At 45.9% G+C, this 21,123-nt stretch overlaps 1 long non-coding RNA gene across 1 annotated transcript; it reads right to left on the bottom strand.

Moving 5' to 3' along the window:
- Positions 1-1,058: 1,058 nt before the first annotated feature.
- On the bottom strand, positions 1,059-4,712 carry LOC102656563. Its single transcript, XR_408967.3, has 2 exons — positions 3,547-4,712; positions 1,059-3,456 (listed from the first exon to the last, which is right to left on the bottom strand). It is a non-coding gene; the product is annotated as an uncharacterized LOC102656563 (long non-coding RNA).
- Positions 4,713-21,123: the final 16,411 nt, after the last annotated feature.

Here is a 21,123-nt window from a genome sequence, read left to right as displayed (position 1 = left end):
CAATTCTTATTTTATCTTATATTTGTTCATTTTTTATTATTTAATTTCTTTATTCGTAATTATTGTAATTCAATCCTTGAAAATTCTTTAAAATCAATGAGAATGTGTCTTTTTAACAAGTTTTTCTTATCTGTTATGATAAATATCCTTATGATTTATATAAAAAAAGTAAAATGTACCTTCTGTCGAGGATGTAGATCATATAGTGATCGACAGGGATCTTGTAGAAATCTTCAATATCTACATAGATAATCGAATCTAGCGATGCATTCACAATAACATAGCTCTCTTCTCTTAATAAATTATCTACACTCCTTTATTTATACACAACAACAAAAAATAGAGAAAACTTTCTCTTAGTCATGATTTTTTCAAAAATAACCAATTCTCTCGCGGTTTCAATCGAAGAAATTGAAAATTACGCGCATTCTACACAATTCCAGAGAAAGATCGCGACGTATGCCGATAATCTTTCTTGTCGGCCGTTGCAAATCCTATCCGCGGAATGCAATCCAAGCGGGCGCGACAGTGGACAAGAATCGTCGAACTTTCCAGACTGTCGATTACCGGCTCGTGACAGAGCGAGTTACGCTAGCGCGTCGAAGCGCGGGACAGCGATAACACGCGCCGGTATTGTTGAACCTTTCCTATCGGGAAGTTTATCGGCCGGTCCTGATAAAATGGACAAGGATTACACGCCTCGCGTCGACAAACGGAATCGCGATATTGTTCGTCTTGATTGCTAAATTAAGCGTTATCGGATAGGAAGTTTGAAAATACTATGCCAATCTATGAACATTTCTTAGAATAATATCCGAGATCGATCAAAATGATATATTGAATTTGTTTTTTAAATGTGAATCACACTTTGATTAATATCATTTTGAATAAAATAATCGAACTTCCACGAAATGAGACAACTTTATTTCCGTCATATTCTATATATATATATATATATTAGTAGTTAATAGTCACGTGGCGCTAGCATCGCGTCACTTATTACAGTATTAACATAAATATCTATAATTTTATGCAGATTGTGAATTAAAAAAAAAGAATTGATCAAAGCGTATTTATTAAGTTATATAAGTTATAAGCAATTGAAGTTTAGATAAATTAGACAAAATGAGATACAAATAGAGTCTTGTTTTCTCGCTTTATCCAGCGCAAACTTACATTCTTCTTAAATAAAGCTCGAGCTCACATTTTTGTATACAAACTTTTGTGCTTTTTTTTTTTGGCTTCTAGAATCGATCTTCGAACGAGAAAACGAGAAAAATACGATATATAATAACCGTATAAGAGAACTATTGCAGTATTTGACGAATTAGAGTGGTTAATGAAAAGCAGAAGTCATCGTTCGAAGCCACTGAACACTCAGTTTTGACGGCGTAACGCGCGGCACGGCTTGAAACGAGCAGGAGAATAACGTGGAAGGGAAACTTAATTACGGCCACGTCCTTTCTTAATTAAGAGAAAATGTTTGGCGTATCTCGGCGAGATTACCGTGTACGAGTACTAAGCTTCCGTTTGCGCTACCTGCTCGCCTGCTCTCTCACGATCGAAAGCCCGATCCAAAACTAATTCCTCCATTCTTCCACGCGAACGACCGTGCCCGTGTCTCCGTTCCTTTTCACCGCTTCGATATATCGGCCGTGTTTGCACACGCGCTCGCCCATCGACGTTTCAACCGAGATTATCCTTATCTAATTCGAATCGTGTGGATGATAAAAAAAACGATTCCAAGTTTTTCCAAGATTATGGATCTCCGCTAAAACTCGATCGAGCGATTTTCAAGCAATTTTTATAATTTTTCGAAATACGTTTCAAAATCCAATCACGAAATTCGAAAGGAAAATTATATATACCCAAAAGTGATATTCCAACAAAAATTACCGTTTTAAATTTACCATTATATCGCGAATAATCATCGTACCGTTCCACTGTTCGCCTATTTAAACGGCAAGTTCATCCGGGACAGGATCCGAGCAGGCATCGTCCATCCGATCCGTGTTCATTCTCACCGTTAAAAGCGTGCGATCTTCGGAGGGGACGAGGAGACACGCGAAAACGTCGGTCACGGCGGGAACCGTAGTCTCCTCTAGCATATAGCCTCGGGCCGGTAAACATGGTGGCCACCGGTGGCATTATCGGCGCATACAATGCCGCACACGCCGGTTGACATTGTTTGAAGAACTCGAAGAAGAAGAGGAGGAGGAGGAGGAAGGAGGTATCTAAGAGTAATCATCTTCTTTGTCGTGCCATCTTTCATCCTTGTTTTCCTCTTTGTCTTCTTCGTTCCTTCGTTTTCATCCTCGTGGTCAATTTTGTGCTTCGTCATTTTCGTCGCGTTCGTCGACGAATTGAGAAAGAGGTTTCGCGATGGAGGCACGCTTTCCTCCAAGGGAGCGGAGGAGGAGGAGGAGTGGGAGGAGGAGGCGGCAGAGGGAGAGCGAAGGAAGCGAGACGGAGACAGGCCGCGAGGCAGAGACGCGAGGAAGAGCGAAGAGGGACAGAAAGATGGCGAGGAAAAGGTGGGGTAGGGGGTGGTAGGGGGCAGTATGGCGGGTTCGACGGCCGGCTGGTGGCCCAGTGACCGGGACCGGTTCCCTCCGCGGTTCCTCCTTCCGCCTTCCTTGCAAACGCACAACTGCATCATCTCGACTCACCTCCTCTGCCCTCCTCTCTCCGCCCCACCGGCCCGCTCCACTACTCGCCAACCCGCCTTCTGCAGCCTTCCTTCGCAGTCTCTTCCTCTGCATGCTCCTTCGCGCTCGTTCCACCGCGGTGGAGAGTTGTCTCTATCATCGGGACCCTCCTCGCTTTCTTGTTTCCACGTTTCTTCTTGTCTCCTTTTCCTCGACACGTCCACCACCTTCTTTTTCATCTCCTATTCTCTTTCTCCTCCTCTTCTTCTTCTTCCTCTTCTTCCTTTTCGTCTTAGCGCTTATTAATCGTTGTCGATCGTTGTTGCTGACATCAACGTTTCTTTCTCCTTTTTCCTTTTTTCAGCATCCTTTCCCAGATACTCATTTGCTACTTTGTGTCTTTTCATTTATCTTGAATTTACTTATCGATGATTTTTCTCCATCAATCGCATATCCTTTTTCCTTTTCTCTTTCATTGTTACTTCTATCCTCGATTCCTCCATTCCTCCTTGTCCCTCCTTATTCTTCCCTTTCGCCTTATGTACCTGTCCAATTGAAGCGAAAGTTGTCAAGTCAAAGAATCGGTGGTTTATGTTGTAGTTGTTATTATGGGTCTAACGTCAACGTCCTCTTCTTCTTCTTCTTCTTCTTCTTCGTCTCCGCGTATATCACGCGAAAGCGACACGCGCGAAACATCCTGGTCCGCCTCCTCTCTTCGGCAGTCTCCTTGTTCCCTGCTCACGAACAACACCGCCGCTACCTCGTGCCTCGTTCTTTCATCCCCTCCTCGCCACCCCTCCTCGGCTACCTACCACAATCGAGAGAAAACGTCGGGATTATACTCCTCACTCCTTACTCCTCCGCCTCTAATATTTTCCACAGCCTTCCACATTCTCACCCTTGCTCCCTCGCCCGGCTCCTCGCCAATGCTCCGCGCAGACTGCGCCGCTCCTCTCCTCCTCCTCGCGCGGCGGAAAGGTCACGCCACGTTTCCCTCTTTCATTCTTCCTTCTCCCTCCTCCAACTGCCTCCTCGAGTCCTCCTCGTTCAGTGATCGACCGGCAATAGCCACTGATGGACGCGACACCTATTCGTCCCACGCCTGAATTCGAATGGAAAGGAAGGGAGGAAGAAGAGAGAAATTATGGAAATCGATGGAATGATTAAATACAAACAGCGTGTGGAAAGTAGGAAATGGATGGATTCGGTGCGGGATAATATACCCTCGGTCCAAGGGTTTGAAAGGAAAAGTAGTTCTATGTCCGAGAGATCCGGAGGGAGCGAGACTCGGTGGACGAGTCGAAGGGGGAGAAAGATGGGAAGCTCTCTCCGCTGCGAGGTGGAAAGGAAGTGAAAGTATAAACGCGGAGGCCTGCGTTTACTAGGCGCATCCGAGATTTCGTGCTGTCGTTCCTCCGTCCTTCCCTATCCTTCCCTCCCTCCCCTCCCCTCTTCTGGTGTATCACGTCGAACACAACGAAGGGAAGGGAGCGCAAGGGAGGCACCGATAATTTGTCGGTTGCCTCGTAACGAGCTGAGAAACCAGGAAGAGCAGGAGGAGGAAGGAAGAATCGGTGCACGCGCTCCGCCGCTCTCCACAGCCAGCCAACCCAGCCAGCCAAGCGAGCGAGCGAGCGAGCGAGCAGTTACGCGTGTCTGTGCGCGTGCGCGTCGAGTGTATATTTTACGTGCACGTATGCACGTATGCTCGATGAGCGGTCGCGGTATATTATATATATATATATGTATATGTGTATGTATATACGTAGCTTCTATGGGAAGGAAAGTGATTTTCTTCGAAGCACGCTGACCCCGAGACAAGAACGACGGCCGATCGAGGGGGATCGAAATCGGGATTATGCAACCGAAGAGAGAGGGGGAGGAGAGGATCGTCCCTCCTCGTTTCTTTCCTCCTCTCTCCTTTTCCCTTCTTTTCCACCGCAGCACGCTTCCTCGTTGCTGACCCTGATGCGATGGCCGGCCGGCCGCTTCTTGCAACATCGACCGTTTCAATTATCGCCTATTCATCGCGATGGTGTCCCATCGCGAGGAACGAGGGACAGTAGTTGTATCGTGAAATGAAACCGAATGGATTCACGGATTGATCGTAGCCGATCTTAAAGATATTCTCTTCTCGTTTAACGATTATTAGAGGGGGGGAGAGAGGAATTTTATTTTATTTTATCAAGCGTGGAAAAAATGTACGGAGGAGTAAGCGGCCTCGGGAGTGTAATAATAGAGTCGAAAACAAGGTCGGGCCGTGCTAAAGTTATCGCGAAATTAAATTCAACCAACTCTTCGCACTTCGTTTCAAATTACCTACGTGTCTGCCTGGCTCGCCTGGATGGGAGATGGCGCGTAGACGGCCGTGTAGAACGGCGGAATATTTTTCAATGGGTTAATATTCCTCGTTCGTTGCAGGGGTTTATTCCGTGTTTCCTCGTAATAAATTGTCACGGTTGAGGTTGTTCGCGGCAAAAGTGAATTGGGGGGATATCGTACGCATCAAGGTGATGAATAAACCCGGCCTCCATTGTTGCCTGTGTGTGTGTGTGCGCGCGCGTCAGAAGAGAAGATCCTCTTCCCACCCTGTTCTACAAGCTGCAAATACTATTACTTTTCAAACTACACGTAACGAATTCGAATATATATATATATATATTTCTTCCCGAGGTTTTCCCTTCCCTCTAAGGATCGTTCGCAGGTTCACATGACGGATCCCCAAACGGCATTACCCACGGGGCGGAGGGAATTATCATTTCGAAACAATAAAACTATCGTTTAATTAAAATTAATACCCATGCCGTGGCCAAATTATTATTACGTACGAGGGGATGTAACGAGCTCCAACGAGCTCGAGACATCTTCATTAGGGGCGATGTCGTTATTCATGAAGGAAATGTCTTGCTTCTGATGCGATGATGCTTGCCCGTGTTTCTTTTTTTTAACTTAAATTTAATAAAATCGGAGAACGAATTATATTCTACGAATGATAAAGAAACATTTCGGGCCAATAATCGGAATTTTAATCTCTGAAAAATAATTCGAGTGTATCCGAATTACCGATCCAAAGAAAAAGAGAAAGAAAGAAGCCACGTCACCGAAAATCGGAATAATCCTCGGTGAAGCGAAGCAGATCGAAAAGGAAGAAAAAGGCCCGCTGTTGGACCAACGGATGGGGACGTAAATGGCGGAGCGCGGCTGAGTAAGTAGGTGAGCCAGCGAGGCTGAGAGAAAAAAAATCGGGCTCGCTCGATCGCCGTGAACTATTCGTGGGCAACGCGCTAACGGTATATTTCCCTGCTGGATCTGCCGGTGGTGTTCGTGCTCGTTCGCCGATCCATCGGGTCTCGAATTTATTTTCGACATGCTCCCTTCGTACCGCGCTGAAAGGAGGCCAGATCGATTCCTGGAAACGTCCGTTTAACTTGTGCCACGAGAGAGAATCGGGCCTCGATTCTCTTCCCCGGCAAAAAAGGAAAAAGATATTGCAATATATATATCTTATATACGAAAAATTCTTGGGATGCGATATTTCATCGTAGCAGCATCGACGAGGATCGAAATGTTATTATAATTAAGAACAAGGAAATAATCGAGAGATTAATGGACGATCGTGGGTTAAAAAAAAAGAAGAAGAAGAAGAATTTGGTAGATTGGCGGATTATAATGGTTCGGTTTTGAATAATTCATCGCGAGATTCTACGGCTTCTACAAACCGAGAAATTGGTTCGATTCTCTTTGGCCGATCGTAGATACTAGGAGAGACGTCGCGTGACGAAAATTCTTGGGCCAAAGAGGAGACGTGATCCGAATCTCATCCGATCTTTCGCTTCCGTGCGTTCGAGTATGAATCATTGTGAGCGTCGAACGTTATTATAATCATCGAATGAATCGAATAATGGGCGCAATGATGAGTTGTCTCTCCCTATATCAACAAATCGTAAAATTTTTTTAAAAAGAAAAATTTATCCATCGTTTACGAATTTTTAGCGAAAAAGTTTCGCACGATTCGAAAATTCTTACGTCGCAGGAAAAGAAAGAGAGAGAGAGAAAGAAGAAAAGTAAAGATAACGAAGGAGTGGATGAATGGGTGGAAAAATGTCGGCCGTCTACGGATTTAAGCGGATTAAGAATGGTTGGCGAATCGGAGGGAATAATTCATGCGAGGTTGAAGCTCGTTCCTCCCGCGACCTCCGGGATTAGATCGAAAATGGTAGCGCTCCTCTAAGGCCTCGGCGGGCAACAGCAGAACCACCGACGTGGTGGTGGTGGGGGAGGCGCTGTTCGTTTATTTATGAGCTTAACGAGGCTTTCGTTTGTTCATTTGGTATTCCGTAGGAAGAGGTCGGATATAATTCTCGTGGTATCTGAAGCGGCAATTCCAGGCGGTTCCATTAGAAACTGACTTATAATTAGAATCTCTGCGAACCGTCACGCGTGTTTCGTGATTCCTGCGCCCGTCTGTATCGAGGCACGAACGGAGAAAGAATATATATATATATATATAGGCAGGAACTAACTTGTTACAGGTTCCACTTGTCAATTCGAACGCGTTAACTGATATTATTCCTGTGTGTTGGAATTCTAGCTGTGTTACAGGAGACAGCCTCGACGTTAAACGACAAGCATCGAACTTGATGCTTCCTATTGACGGTCGAGGAAATCAAGATCAATCGATCGAGAAGATCGATGTAATTATTAAGTATACAAATTAATCCCCTTTCCATTCGTTGTTACAGAATGATAAAACGTAACTTACAAAGTCCATTATTATCTATTACAATCGAAACAACGAATATAATATATCTCCTTCGTTCGATTGATCCGTTTAATATTTTAAAAAAAAATAACAAAAATAATTTCAAATAATTTAATTGATCGATCGTGCTTTTAATTAATTTTATGGATGATATATTTTATATATATATATATATATATATATATATATAAATTCAACGTTGCTTTTAATCGCCACCGTTCACTTCTCACCGCGAGCAGGTTAAACCGAGCCGAACGAGCGCGCGAGTCTTCCGAGTGCTCGCCTCGCTCTTGTATTTTCCGTCTGCTTATCGCCCATCTCTCCCACTTAGGCTTTCCCCCGCGCGCTCACCTCGCGCACACTTGAATTCCATTCTCATAAATATTTGAAATTCGTAGCGCGCTTATTAATCGCGCGATTAATTAATCCCTTGCCGCGTATAAGGGACCGTGGTACGGATAATAACAGGGTGAAGTTAATTCCGCGATGTTCAACTCGGGAGCCATTACTCGGCAGTCCAAAGGGGAACCCACCGACTGATACTTGGATATCCACGTATCTAAATATATATATATATATATATGGTAAAAATATATATATAAACATATTTTGTTCTCTTCTTTCTTTTCCATTGAAGAGAAAAGAATGGAAGGATAATCTGTTTAATGAATATATATATATATATATATAAAATCGCACGAAAACTCGGATCTCCACGGATACAAGCGGTTAGATGACTTGTTGCCGCGCAACGGAGTTAGAGCTACGTGCTATTGACCTTTACGCTCAATGATTCGCCATAGGCTCGCGTCAGTTTCTCAAGTAATTGGCCGAATAAATTATTGCGAATATCACGCGAGTCATCCTCGAATTTTCACCTCCCTGAAATTCGGGAATTCGTCCGGGAGCCGGGACGCTTGAGGAAAAGGAAATGGATTAAGATTCGCGGACGAGGGTGACGAGGCTCGAGACGTGGAGGATCTTGGATGAAGTTCTTCCACCAACTGCTAACTATTTTTATCATCACGTATCTAAACTGCGTAGAGCCATTGGAAACGCAGTAAACGATTCTAGAAGTTGAACGACCCGTAATAATAGATATAATTTATAAGAGACTAGAATCGGTTCGAGTCAAGTTGAAATCAGTGTATCGATGTGTTGAAACGAGCACGGATATAAGATAGATACGCGTCGAAAATCGAAATTATAATTGCGAGAAAATGATTATTTGCAAATTTGAATTGCGCGAACTCTAATAATCTGTGATCATCGTCGATATACTCGACTACGAATAAGTGCGTACATATCTCGATACGATATATGCCAACCGTATAGGCTGTACAGGAACACGATATTTCCATGCGCGACTTTACACGCGCGCGCATACACTCGGCGTCATTGGAACATCGATTTAAAGAACGAGTGGGGAAAAAAAGGAAAAGGAAAAAAGGGAAAAAATAAGAAAGGGAAATCTCGAGGTTCGAGCACGTGGTCACAGCCGCTACGAAAACAAATATTCATTATGCATGCTAATGCACGAGGAGTGGAATTCGAGACGGTGTCTCTCGGTCGGGAACTCGAGTTTCTCGATTGGTCTCGGGTCTGGATGAAGCGAGCTGGCTTTCAACGAACGCGGATGAACTTCTTCACGGCTGGTTGCAGCCGCTGGTTGGAAGGGGGCACGCGAAACGAATCTAACCGTCGCTATCGAAAATCTAGTCCCACCTTGCTTATAATCGAGGGGACAGCGGCGCCTCGTTCGATCGATACTTCCGGTCCCAAGCGGCCGGGACGGAGAGGAGTGTCACCGATGATTTACGTCCGACCAAACGCCTCGGTAATTTATCCGTTTCTCGGTCTCGACAGCAGAAGACCTTCGTAGCGGTGGTGGTGGTGAACGTTCATTACAGGACTTTCCTCGAATTCTCTCGCGAGTCAAAGCCAATGCCATCCCGTGCCACAGGAGAGGAGAGGAGAGGAGAGAAGAGAAGAGAGAGAGATTCTATCTCGCGTGTGTCTCGCGTTCTCGAGAGCTCTGGGGTCTCTCCTTTTCCTCAAGGAAGGACACACGATGGAATTATATAAGAAGCCCTCGCGACATCGGGCGGAGGAGGGGGGGGGAAGGGAGGAAGGGGGGAGGACACCGAGGAGACAGACGGATAGAACGTAATCTATTAGTCTCGGTCGAAGAGTGCCGGCACAAAGAGTAGTCATAGCGATCGTGAAAGATCGCGGAACCGGTCGGCCACCTTGGGAAGAGAGAATCTCTCCTTCCCAAGATTAACGAGAAGAAAGGGAAAAGCCGGGGATGGGATAGGGCCGCCGCCGTTCAAGGTATATAATTTTTTCCCCGATCCTTCGCCGGATCGTTTCCTCCGTGCCCGCGAATCGTGGTCTCTGATGGAAACCACACCACAACACGGATACATATATTTTATATATATATATATATACATATATATATATGTATTTTATATATATATGTGTGTATGTGTGTGTGTGTGTATGTATATATAGAGAGGAGACAGGTCACCGATAATCGCCACTGAACTTGCGTGCCCCCCTCTCCTCGCCCCTTTCTTCACCGGAACGCGAACCACGTAGGCTCGAAGGAAACGAGATTCTCAGGCTGGTTTCCGTGTCAGCGGCGGATCCGGCTGGCCAGCAGGTCTGGGTTAAGCAGACGCGATGGACAAAGGCTAGGCGGAGAGAAGCAGAAAACTGGAAGAAGGATCCTCCACCAGGAGAAGAAGGATCGGCGAAGAAGAAGGAACGACTTCTCGCTTCGAGCACCCAGTATACACATCGCGAGACGAGGAACCATGGAACACCAACATGGATGTGTCTCTCTTCAACCGAGACAGTGTATATATCTTCCTTCCTTCTCTCTCTCTCTCTCTCTCTCTCTCTCTCTTTCTCTCTTTCTCTCCGTCGCTCGATCTCCAGCTCCGTCCTCGTCCCTCTCGGTAATCACCTCTCTCTCTCTCTCTCTCTCTGGCTTTCTCTGGCTCTCTCGCTCTCTCGCTCGCTGTGTGCAAAGTAAAGAGGAGCTGTGGGCTTGGGTCGTTGGCCGCAACTCGCCGTGACCCAGTGCGAGCGCTAGGACATTGACTCTGCCATCGCCATCGCCATCCGCGATACCAACTTCCCTTCGTCCCCGGCCCCGCGAGGCCCCTCCAGCCCCCACCTTACCTCGTCCCCGCACCCGGGGACCTCCACCTCCTCCCTCCCTCGCACGCTCGACCTCCCCCGCTCCCGTATCGCCTACCGATTCCTCTATACCTCGTTCGGTTTGCACCGACGACGACTCGTGTCTCCTCCGCCTCCTCCTCCGCCTCTTTTCTCATCCTCTCATCCCTCTCTCCTTCTAATTCCTCTTCCTCCGCCTCAGCTTCTTTCACCTCCTCTCTCTCTATCTCCCTCTCTCTCTTCGTTCTCCACTTCGTTCGATCTTCTCCTCCTCCTCCTCCTCCTCCTCCACCACCGCCGCACACCTTTCCATACACTTTTCTCCTCCTTCCTCCTCTTGTTCTTGGTCTATCGTATTCCATCCTCCGCGCGTTCGTCTTCTTCCCGGTTTGCTGCTCTTTTTCGATCGCTCGCTTCCTCCTTGCACTCTGTCCCATGCCAGCGGCCCGATCGATTCGCACGATTTCGCGTGGACGGAACACACGGATCCCGCGCGCAACTTGGCGGCAGCCCCACGAGGGTGAAACCTCCAGCTCGCTTCTTCCATTCTTTTCATCATCGTTATTGTTATTACATATCAATACGTTTGCACGATTGATCGGATATACGATGAATGATCGGGCTTGTGTTTACGGAAGAGAGGAGTCGCGCGTTCCGCGCGGGAAGTGGCGCGTTGTGGTTTCTTGGTTTATGAACCGAGGCCCGTGGTAACTATCGATTCCTTTTCGCAGCATTTCGATCCTCCCTTGAGACGATTCTTTTTGCTTCCGTTTCTTTTTTTCCTCTTCTTCTTAAGAAACCATTCACGATGAATATAAAGTTAAATTTCTCCAAGTTTGCGATAACTTCCTTGTTCCCGTTTCAATTGTTCGATTCTCTTGTTAGGAGCGATCGACGGCATTGTTGGAGGTTTTCTTTCTTTTTTTTTTCTTCTTCTTCTCTTTTTTTTAAGAGAACTTCGAGAAGGAGAAGAGACGCAAATAATTGCGTCAAGAAATTTTCTCGAAACAGATTGGGATGGTTTATGGCTCGGGGATGCGGATGGAAGGGGGAAGCGCGAGGAGAGACAAAGAAGTAGTCTGTGAAGTGGAAGGGGGACTTGACCCGTGCCAGGCAACACTCGAAGTCAGCTGACTTTGGCCGCGTCTCAGCTGAGATCTCGCATCAGCCTGTTTCCTTAAGTTGACGACTCTGATTCTCGTTTAAACCATTTCATCCTCGATTGAACGTGTCTCTAAAAATTTAAATTGTACACCGTATTATCTAACCTAATCTGAAAAGTAGCGAAATATTTGTGAGAAAATAACGAGCCATCTAAAATCGCTACGTCATTCGGAATTAGAAACTAATTTAACCTAAGCTAAAAAAAAAAAAGTGGCAGAAAAAGGTGATTCTAAATTTTAGAAAGAATCTTAAAAAGAAAAAAATATTCTTGGATTCATAGTATTACGAAACACGGTCATAAAAATTCCACGTATCCGAAAGGAAAAAAATATTTGAATCGAGGAAAGGAAAGATTCGAGGGGCAAATGCTCTCGGTTCAATCAACGCCATCCCGCGCCACGTCCACTGGAGGAGGCTTCGAAGGCTCGTCTTCGAAACCTGATTTTCTCCGTTTCACTTTCACGGATGCGCGGCGAACGAACGAACGAACGAACGAACGAACGAACGAACGAACGAACGCAGCCCGTGCCACGCCACGATGGGCCGGCGTTAAACTTCCTCCACGGTGTGGATGGCAGGAGGAAAGGTGAGAAAGGAAGGTCGAAAGACGGGAGAGAACGGACGCGAGAAAGAACGCGGGACAAAGACGAGACGACGACGACGAAGAAGAAGAAGACAAAGAAGACTTCTTACTTCTCTAGAAGTGCAGGAGACGGCCCAACAACGTTTATTCTAAACGTTTATTCTCGGCCTCCATTCCAAAGTGGAGGGATTCCTGGGCGAGCGGTACCAGGAAGAGAGCCGTCCAATTAGGTAGCCTAGGAACAGCGGAAGCTGGCCAACTTCCCGATCGTAAAATATATCCATCCTGATAAGCGAACGGACGAGAGAGGTCCTCTCTCTCCCTCCCTCCCTCTTTCCCTGTTCCTCTCGAGCGTCCTAATGAGATGCACGAGGAGAAGGACTCTCTTGCTTTCGCGTCACGTTTCCTCGTGCGCAACCAACGACCAGTTCGTGCATATTGTAACACCGAAACCGTGCATGCTCCTCGTCCACGGTATACGAATTCTGGATTCACGCGGGGCGCCCATTTACGGCCCTTTTCACCCTCCTCCCTACCTTCCCCTTTTAGGGGCGGTAGATCGGATCCTTCGAGCACTCCTCCCTCCCTCCCTCTGTCACGTGGTTCCTGGTTGATTGATGGGGAAGGAAATGTGGTGGCGTTGTGCGTGAGTCTTTTTTTTTTTTTTTTCTTCCTTTTTTTACCTTCTTCTTCTTCTCCTTTTTTTCACGTTACCGGCTGCGGTTTGCCTTTTTTCCTCCTTTCCCCTCGTTTTCTCTCGTAAATACAGCAGGACGATACATACATACGTGTATATAAAAGGTATAATATATATATATAAATGACGTGATATTTGAGTTTGTTTCGGAACGGCTAATTCCTCGAGGAATGGGATATCTATGTTCCACCAGCTGCCGAATCGACGTATCCACGATTACAGTATTGCGTTTTATTAATGAAATAAAACGTCCCGGATACCTGCTGCTGCGGATACCTATCTTGCAGCACGTCTTGCCTCTTCTCCCGCTTATCACCGGTCGAATCTTTTCCTTTCCTCCATTTCCTCTCGAGGAAACTACACCCTCGAATCCACCCATCGGTGGATTCCACAGGTTTCGTTCTTTTTTTGGAAAGAGGGAGGAGGGAGAGGGACCCAACTGGCGGGTACAAGTCGAACTCCGCGGCTCGACGATGCCGCGCACGTTCCTCCGGTTTTTCGGCGGCCGTTTCACGCGTCCCGTTATGCATTTTTCCACCGGGGAAAAGGCAGAGCGGCGGACAGAGAGAGAGAAGAAAGGAAAAAAATGAGGGAAGGGAGAGAGGGAAAAAAAAACGGGCAAAAAATCGACGCATCCTGTGCTCGCAGCTTGATCTTCCTCCCCTCCCTCCCTCTCTTTTTCTCTTTAGAAGAGATGAAGAAGCGACGACGTCCGATCGACCGGCCATAGTCCGAATATACGGAATATCGAAGCTGCCACGACAGTACACATCCTATCCGTCCTCTTTTTTTCCCGTTTCTTTCTTTTTTTTTTCCCTCCTCCTCCTTTTTTTGTTCTTTTTTTCCTTCTTCCTCTCGCCACCCCCTCGCCTTTTCCCGTACGCTCCCCCTTTTGTGCGCGCGCTCTCCCGCGTATTCGATTACGTGAATCTCGTGTTACGCGGCCGGCGCGTGCAACCTCGAAGCTGCATCCCTCGAAACGATGACAGCAGAAGCATCCGCCTAAGCGATTTTAATTCGTGCAAGATTCACGGAAGGATGATGATTCGCGAAAAAGGAAGGGGGGGGACATTAGGTGAGCGTTAAGTTAGGTTAAGATGAGATAAATGGATATGGATATGGGTCGGTTTTAATTCCAGCCAGATGGAATTGCCTGCCTATTGTAATTGAAGCTTAAGGTGTTTAGCAGGATTGTGTAACGGGATATACTTTAAAGGGTATCGTTGGTCACGTGAGAGGTGTGACAAGGGATATCGTTTTGGTAAGATTTTTGTTAATTATATCGCGCTTTTTTACGAATTGTGGCACAGAGAGAGAAACGTAGAGAAGAGGGATAATAATTGATTGTTGATTCTTCTCGATAGTTAAGATTCGTTCAAAATTTTGAAATGAAATTAATTAAACGAAATTCCTGCATGTAGAGGAAGTATTGAAAAGTATTGCAAGATTTTCATTCTTCTCTGAAGGAGAAAGATGATATTTCTTTCGGAAAGAAAATGTAGAGAAGAGGGATAATAATTGATTGTTGATTCTTTCGATAGTTAAGATTCGTTCAAAAGTTTGACGAAATGAAATTGATTAAACGAAATTCCTGCATGTAGAGAAAGTATTGAAAAGTATTACAAGATTTTCACCCTTCTCTGAAGGAGGAGGATGATATTTCTTTCGGAAAGAAAATGTAGAAAATAATAATAATGATTGATTCTTTTCGATAATTAAGATTCGTTCAAAATTTTGACGAAATGAAATTGAATGAAATTCCTGCATAGAAGAGGATGTAGAAGTATTGAAAAAGTATTGCAAGATTTTCTTTTCCTTCTCTGAAGAAAAAGAATGAAATTGATTAAACGAAATTCCTGCATGGAAGAGGATGTAGAACTATTGAAAAGTATTGAAAGATTTTCATCCTTCTCTGAAGGAGAAGAATGAAATTGATTAAACGAAATTCCTGCATGGAAGAGGAAGTATTGAAAAGTATTACAAGATTTTCATTCTTCTGTGAAGTAGAAGGATGATATTTCGGAAAGAAAAATTTTTATCGCGGACTGTACATAGAAGATGGAACGGAGAATTCCGGTAAACGAAAGTCGTTCGATTGAACTGTAAAACATGATCCTTCCTTCCTTGGATATTGAATAGGCCGCTGGGACGGGCGAATATCGCGCGATAGACAAAGAAAGTTTCGCTCGATGGATGGACGTCCATCGTTGCGTTTCACGAATGCGACAGACCATCGTTCCTCGTAAAACCGTTTTACGAGTTTGCGTACCTCCAAAAATAGCTACACAATCGAAACCGGTTTCGGCATAATCCTCACCGATTTTGCGTAGGCCTTACAATTTCAATAAGTAAACATTCTGTCGCATCCCAAGCGCGCAATTGCAACCGCCCGAAATTTCTCCTCCTCCTTTCAAATTTCCCGCCAATGCTTCGATATCCCTCCACGCGCATCGTCTTTGAAATCTCTAAAAACCGTTTAACCGTTTCACACAATTATTACATTCTTTCCTCGTTCACATATATATATATATATGAAACACAAATTGACTCGAAAGTAAAAACTCTCTGCTCTCTTTCTCTTTTTTCTTTTTTTCGCCTCTCGAATAATTTAATTTACGAAAAATTTCTCAAACACATAACCCAATAAATACCACTAGTCTCTAAAAATCAATAAGTAATCGTTTTTCAAAGTTTTTTCAGAGTGTCATCAAAAATTCAATTCGAGAAAATTCAATCCTACCACTTATTACGCGCGGATACCCTCGTCGAATCGCGACTCGCCGATCTTCCGCTCCCGAACGAATCCAAGGCGAGGCGGGAATACAGGTTACACTGCCAAAAATAATCGAATAGCGGGACAATCGAGGGGAAGACGGGGCGGAGGGGAAGACGTGGGCGAACGAGAGAGAGAGAGAGCGAGAGAGAGAGAGAAGAGAAGCAGGAAGCGTGGCCGGCGCGAATCAAATTCCCGGTAGGGTCACCGGCGATCCCATGATGCCTCGGCCGTGGTGGAGGTGGTGGCTGAGTATAGGCGATCGCCGGTTACGGTCAAGGACTCGGTGACGTCAGCTTCGCCGGTCGTTAAAGAATTTAGGTCAAAAAGTCACTGTTGTGTGTTCGCCATTCATCGCGGAACTTGGCGAGCGAACGACCCATGTCCGATTTTACCGCGAATGGACATCCTGGCGATTGCTTTACGAACATGCACGACGGGAGATGCACGATGCTCGGTGCTAGGAGGGAAGAGGGGAGGGGGAAGGAGAGAGAGAGAGAGAGAGAGAGAGGAGGAGGAGGAGGAGAATGATAAATAACGCGCGCGAGGATCGGTCGTTTTTTTCTGTTTCTTTTTCTTCTTCTTCTTCTTCTTTTTTTTTCCTTTTCCTTTTTCCTCTTTTTCGTCGGGTTCGCTAATTATTTGAATTGCAAATTCGCAACGCCGTGAAGAGAGTAGAGTCATCCCGTTACTGGGGCATTAGGCTCGGCCGTGCCTCGAAAATCCTCGTTTCGCGCGGCCATGATAATTGGGAACAACACGGTTCCTCGCGCGCACGAAACACGGTCCTTTGAGAACGGAGAGAGTTACGGCCCGTGCTAATTTTTCCACGTTTTACTTGGAAACACCGTTGTTGGCCCGTTGTTTTGAAGAATTTTGAAAGTTTTTGTTTTATTTTCTCGAATCACGTGGTGGGTGGTTTCTGTGCGATTAACGAAAACGAAATGAATTCTTTGAACGTTTCTTTTTCTAAAAAGAAGAGAGCGCAATAAGTGCAAGATTTCTATGCAAATATATATTTTTTCATACAGGATTAATTCGTCGGAAAATGTGGAGAAAATCATTATTATAAAAATTACGTGTTTCGATTGTATAAAAATCCGGAATAATTTTCACAATTGTAAGATCTACATGGCGAGGACAAATTTTATTTCATTATTTCTTCAAGTAAGAGACCTTTCCCTCGTACGTTCCTTCTCTCTGCTGGAATCAATTTGCCGGTGTAACGTAAGAGAAGGATATAATATCTCGCGAGATCGTAACGCGATTCATTGTAACCTCATCGCGGAAGTTTATCAATGGTATGCAGCTACGACGTCTGCTTAGTGGGCGTCAATCCACCAATGTTTTCTACAATTCGTCAAACAAATATCTGTAAGAAAAAAACGATTACCGCTACATTTTTTTACTGGCTTAAAAATAATTCGAGTCGAAGCGAGTGATTAAAAATTTCAATTCCAATGGATCAGGATTAAAAAAGATTCGCGGATAGATCAGTCTTGAACCGACTCCCGTTAAAAGCCGCCGCCGCCACCGCTCGAAAGGTTAATTCCCCTCCCCCCTCAGCGAGAGAGAGAGAGAAGGAGAGGCAGCGCAGCCTCTCGTCGAAAGCTCTGTCTCGCTCTCGTGACTGGCTACAATTAACCTTTTCCCTGACACGAATCCATCCATCCATCCATCCATCCAAAAGAGGGGGGGGAGGGGCCCCTTTTGACGCGAGGGGCCGATAAATAGAAGCCGCGCGCGGGCATCCCGCCGACATCCTAGCCGAGGTCACCGTCGATCGTTTCCCACTTGCACGGACGGATGACGACGGAGCGGCGGTGATCGAGCAGCCGAGATGGAGACAGTCGCAGCGGCGACGAAAGGCGACGAAAGGAAAAAGAGGAAAAACACGAGGCGCACGTGGGCAGACCGGCACCTATTTTCCTCGCGTCCAGGGGTCACCGTGCCCCCTCTCCGCCGCTCCGCCCGATACTCTGCCGCTCTCCTCTCCTCTCCTCTCCTCTTCCCATCCCTCCGCGCGTATCCCACCGCGCGGATCTTCTCTCTTCTCTCTTCCCTTCCTTTTTTATTTTTCATTTATTTTTTTTTTTCCTTCACTCTCGACTCGGTGGTGTTCGCAACCCCCCTCGCTGTTTCTCGAAACGCTTCGGCTCGCGTACCGCGAAGCGCGGGTTACATAATTATTCCGGTCGTGCCTCGCCTGTGTTTCTTGGCCAATGGGATTGTGGTTCTATGGGACAGTGGACGGGTGTCCCCATAGAAGCCACGCCTCGTGACCCAGACTCCCACATAACTGTTCTCGAAACATCATCGGCAGTCCGAATGAATCCGGGCTGTGGCCGAGGGAAGAAAGTAGAAAGGCTGGTTGGAGAGGGGGAAGGAGGGAGGGAGAGGAGGAGAGGAGGAGGAGGAGGAGGAGGAGAGAGAAAGGAGGAGAACGACCGGTGAACAGAAGGACGAAGAAGACACGGGCGGGCATCGATCGTATTATCGATTCCTCATCACGCCTCGACGCGGAGTCGCGCAAGTGTTTGAAATTAGACTTCGCCATACCGGTCGACACCGGTGTTGTGTTTATATATATATATATATATATATATATATATATATATTGGCTCTCCCGATACGATGCAACTACGTGCGGCGTGGAGCCGCATCCTCGATCGTTCTCTACCATCGTTCCTCCCCGTCGTCGTCATCGAAGGCGGCCCTCCTCCATCCGAAAAAAAGATCCGTGACGTTTACGACGTTTAAAACTTGAAACGCGGCGGAATTTTCTCCAAATTCCTTCGAGGCAGTAAAAAAGAAAACGAAACGTCTCGCATTCCGATTGTGAACGTAATCGGACGTTTATTACTCGGTTTTATATTTCGATAAAGGGATCGATATGTACAGACCCATTCCTACAAATTGCTGTTGGGAAAAGTTAATAAGATTCCTATTCAGAATCGTATAAATTCGGATGGATGAAATTTGGAAATATTATTGTATCTTCACGAAAACACGCAAGATGATATAGATCGGCGGATGGAGCGTCGATAGAACGCGGAATTTGCAGCGGTTTAGCGATCGATTTATCAGTCGGCTGCAACAATCGTGTTGGGAGGAGGGGAGAGAGATTAGTAACGGGTACGGCGTTTAGCCGGCTTTGAGAGAGAGAGACGCGGTTGCTACGTTTCGAGAATGAGGGGAACGTAGTCGCAACGTAATCTTAGAGCGCATAGATCACCGGCGTGAAAAATGGAGGATGTATGCGGCCGGAGGTAGGCGCGCGGAGTGCCAACTGGCCGCGTAATGGCAAACACGGAGGTGTGCCAGCCGCGATTCAAGGTCCGTGATATGCTGCCACGATTCTGTTATCGCCGTTCTGTTACCACCGCTCCTTCCCCCATTGTTCGCGAGGAGATATTTCTCGAACCCTTCAACGAGATATCGCTTTTCCGGGACGCGTCCCTTTTCTTCGCCGCCGACGCGTGGGCGGCAAGGCCCGTGAAAACTTGCCATTCCGCTTTTACGATATTTCTCCCGCTGTTTATTAATTGTACGAGCGCAGCGATCCGGAATAATCCACCGTGATTCGTGTTCTCGTCCTCGAGATGCGATTAAACGCGGTCGGGAAATATTTTTACCGTGTAAAGTTACGTATATCTCTCGATCGTTGACAATTTATTAAATATTATACGGCGATAACGGAGTGATATAAACGAAGATTAATATTTGAAAAATGATGCAATGCATTTATATATATATTTATATTTTTTAAAGCAAACGAAGAAGAGAATACGGATTTCTAACTATTTATTCAAGAGAGATATGAAAGATATGTCACTTCAATACGATTTATTATTTATCATCCTCCGCCAATGATAAGCTTGGATTATAAAAATATATATATTGGAAATTTTCCATCATGAGAAACCATTGAAATTGAATAGTATTCCGTGTAAAAGTAACCAAGCGAAAAGGCGGCTGTGAATGAAATGGGCCGGCCAGGATGTTAAAACACGATCGAGAGATTGAAAAGCTTTTGAATATCCCTCCTATCTCTTCGATATATACACAGTGTCCTTAGAAACGGAGGAGGAGGAGGAGGAGGAAGAGGCACGGTGGCCGCACGCCCGTCCTTCAAATTAGAGGATGAAAAATGCCCATCGTCCACTCCGCCGCGGCCCCTTTCTTCTTTTTTCACCTTTTTTCGCGTGGCCGAATGGAAGAAATGGGGGAAACGCGTGTCCCAGGGATTAAGGGAGAATGCACTTTGTCCGGGCTTTTTAACCGGGCCGCCATTCAATCCAAGTTCCCTCTCGAGGGAACTCCTCTCGGAGGATGAAAGATCACCCGCGTGACAGATGCGAAAGGGTCGCATGACGGCGGCTAATTGCCAATTAAAAAGACATTTTTCGTGGCGGAGAACTGGCTGACCATTTTTCCACGGTGGCCAGCGAGTGTACGGACATCTGCATAGGGCACAATTCGCCGGGAACGGCTGGACGTCGAGAATCTTGTTCCTGGGATCATTCTTGCGGTCAACGTGATCACGGGGGATGAATTGTTCGAAGGGAATGCGTTTTAAACGCCTCGTATTGTGCCATTTTAAAATGCATCGCAGTTGGCGATCCGAGACCGACCATGTTCACTCGAAATTTCCATTGTGATTTTTCTGTCTGCAACTGTGATTAGGCGTCAGTGTTGTTTGTGGTTAATATTTAATATTTAAGAGAGATAGAAAAAAATGGAAAAACGCTTATCTTCAATTTCAATAATTTTTACTACGTTCTAAACGCACGCATATTTACTTTATTTACAATTTACGAGCGATATTGTCCGATCAAACAGCCGTATCTTTGCTCGGCTATCGGTTCCAAAGTGCAAAGCTTGTCAAAGAGGAAACTCCTCCATCCGTAAAGATGACATAAAAAAGCCATGTTTGTAAAAGATTAAAAAAAGAAAGAAAGAAAGAGAAAAATGGCAACAAGAGACGAGAGACTCCGTCGATGGCGACATCAAGGCCCTCTAATCGCGTTGCTTTCTCCATGATGATTTTCTCGTGCGGAGAGATTGGAATCGATGAAAGGCAGCCTCGACGATAATTATTCCATACCTCGATTCCCGTCGATAGATGAAAATTTGAACGTTTCCAGGAAGAGATCTATCGCTCGGAGGCCGTTCAACAAAGCCTTTCTTTTCCTTTTTCTTCACTTTCCACGTCCACCCCCTCCAATGGCCACTTTTTCTCTCCCCTCCCAAGGTGAAAACCAGTCGGATGCAATGCCAGATACACGAGATCCCGGAAGGAGATCT

Source organism: Apis mellifera, linkage group LG15 (genome assembly GCF_003254395.2).
Source record: "Apis mellifera strain DH4 linkage group LG15, Amel_HAv3.1, whole genome shotgun sequence".
Classification (NCBI taxonomy): Eukaryota; Metazoa; Arthropoda; class Insecta; order Hymenoptera; family Apidae; genus Apis; species Apis mellifera.
This window is presented reverse-complemented; position numbering and strand designations above follow the sequence as displayed.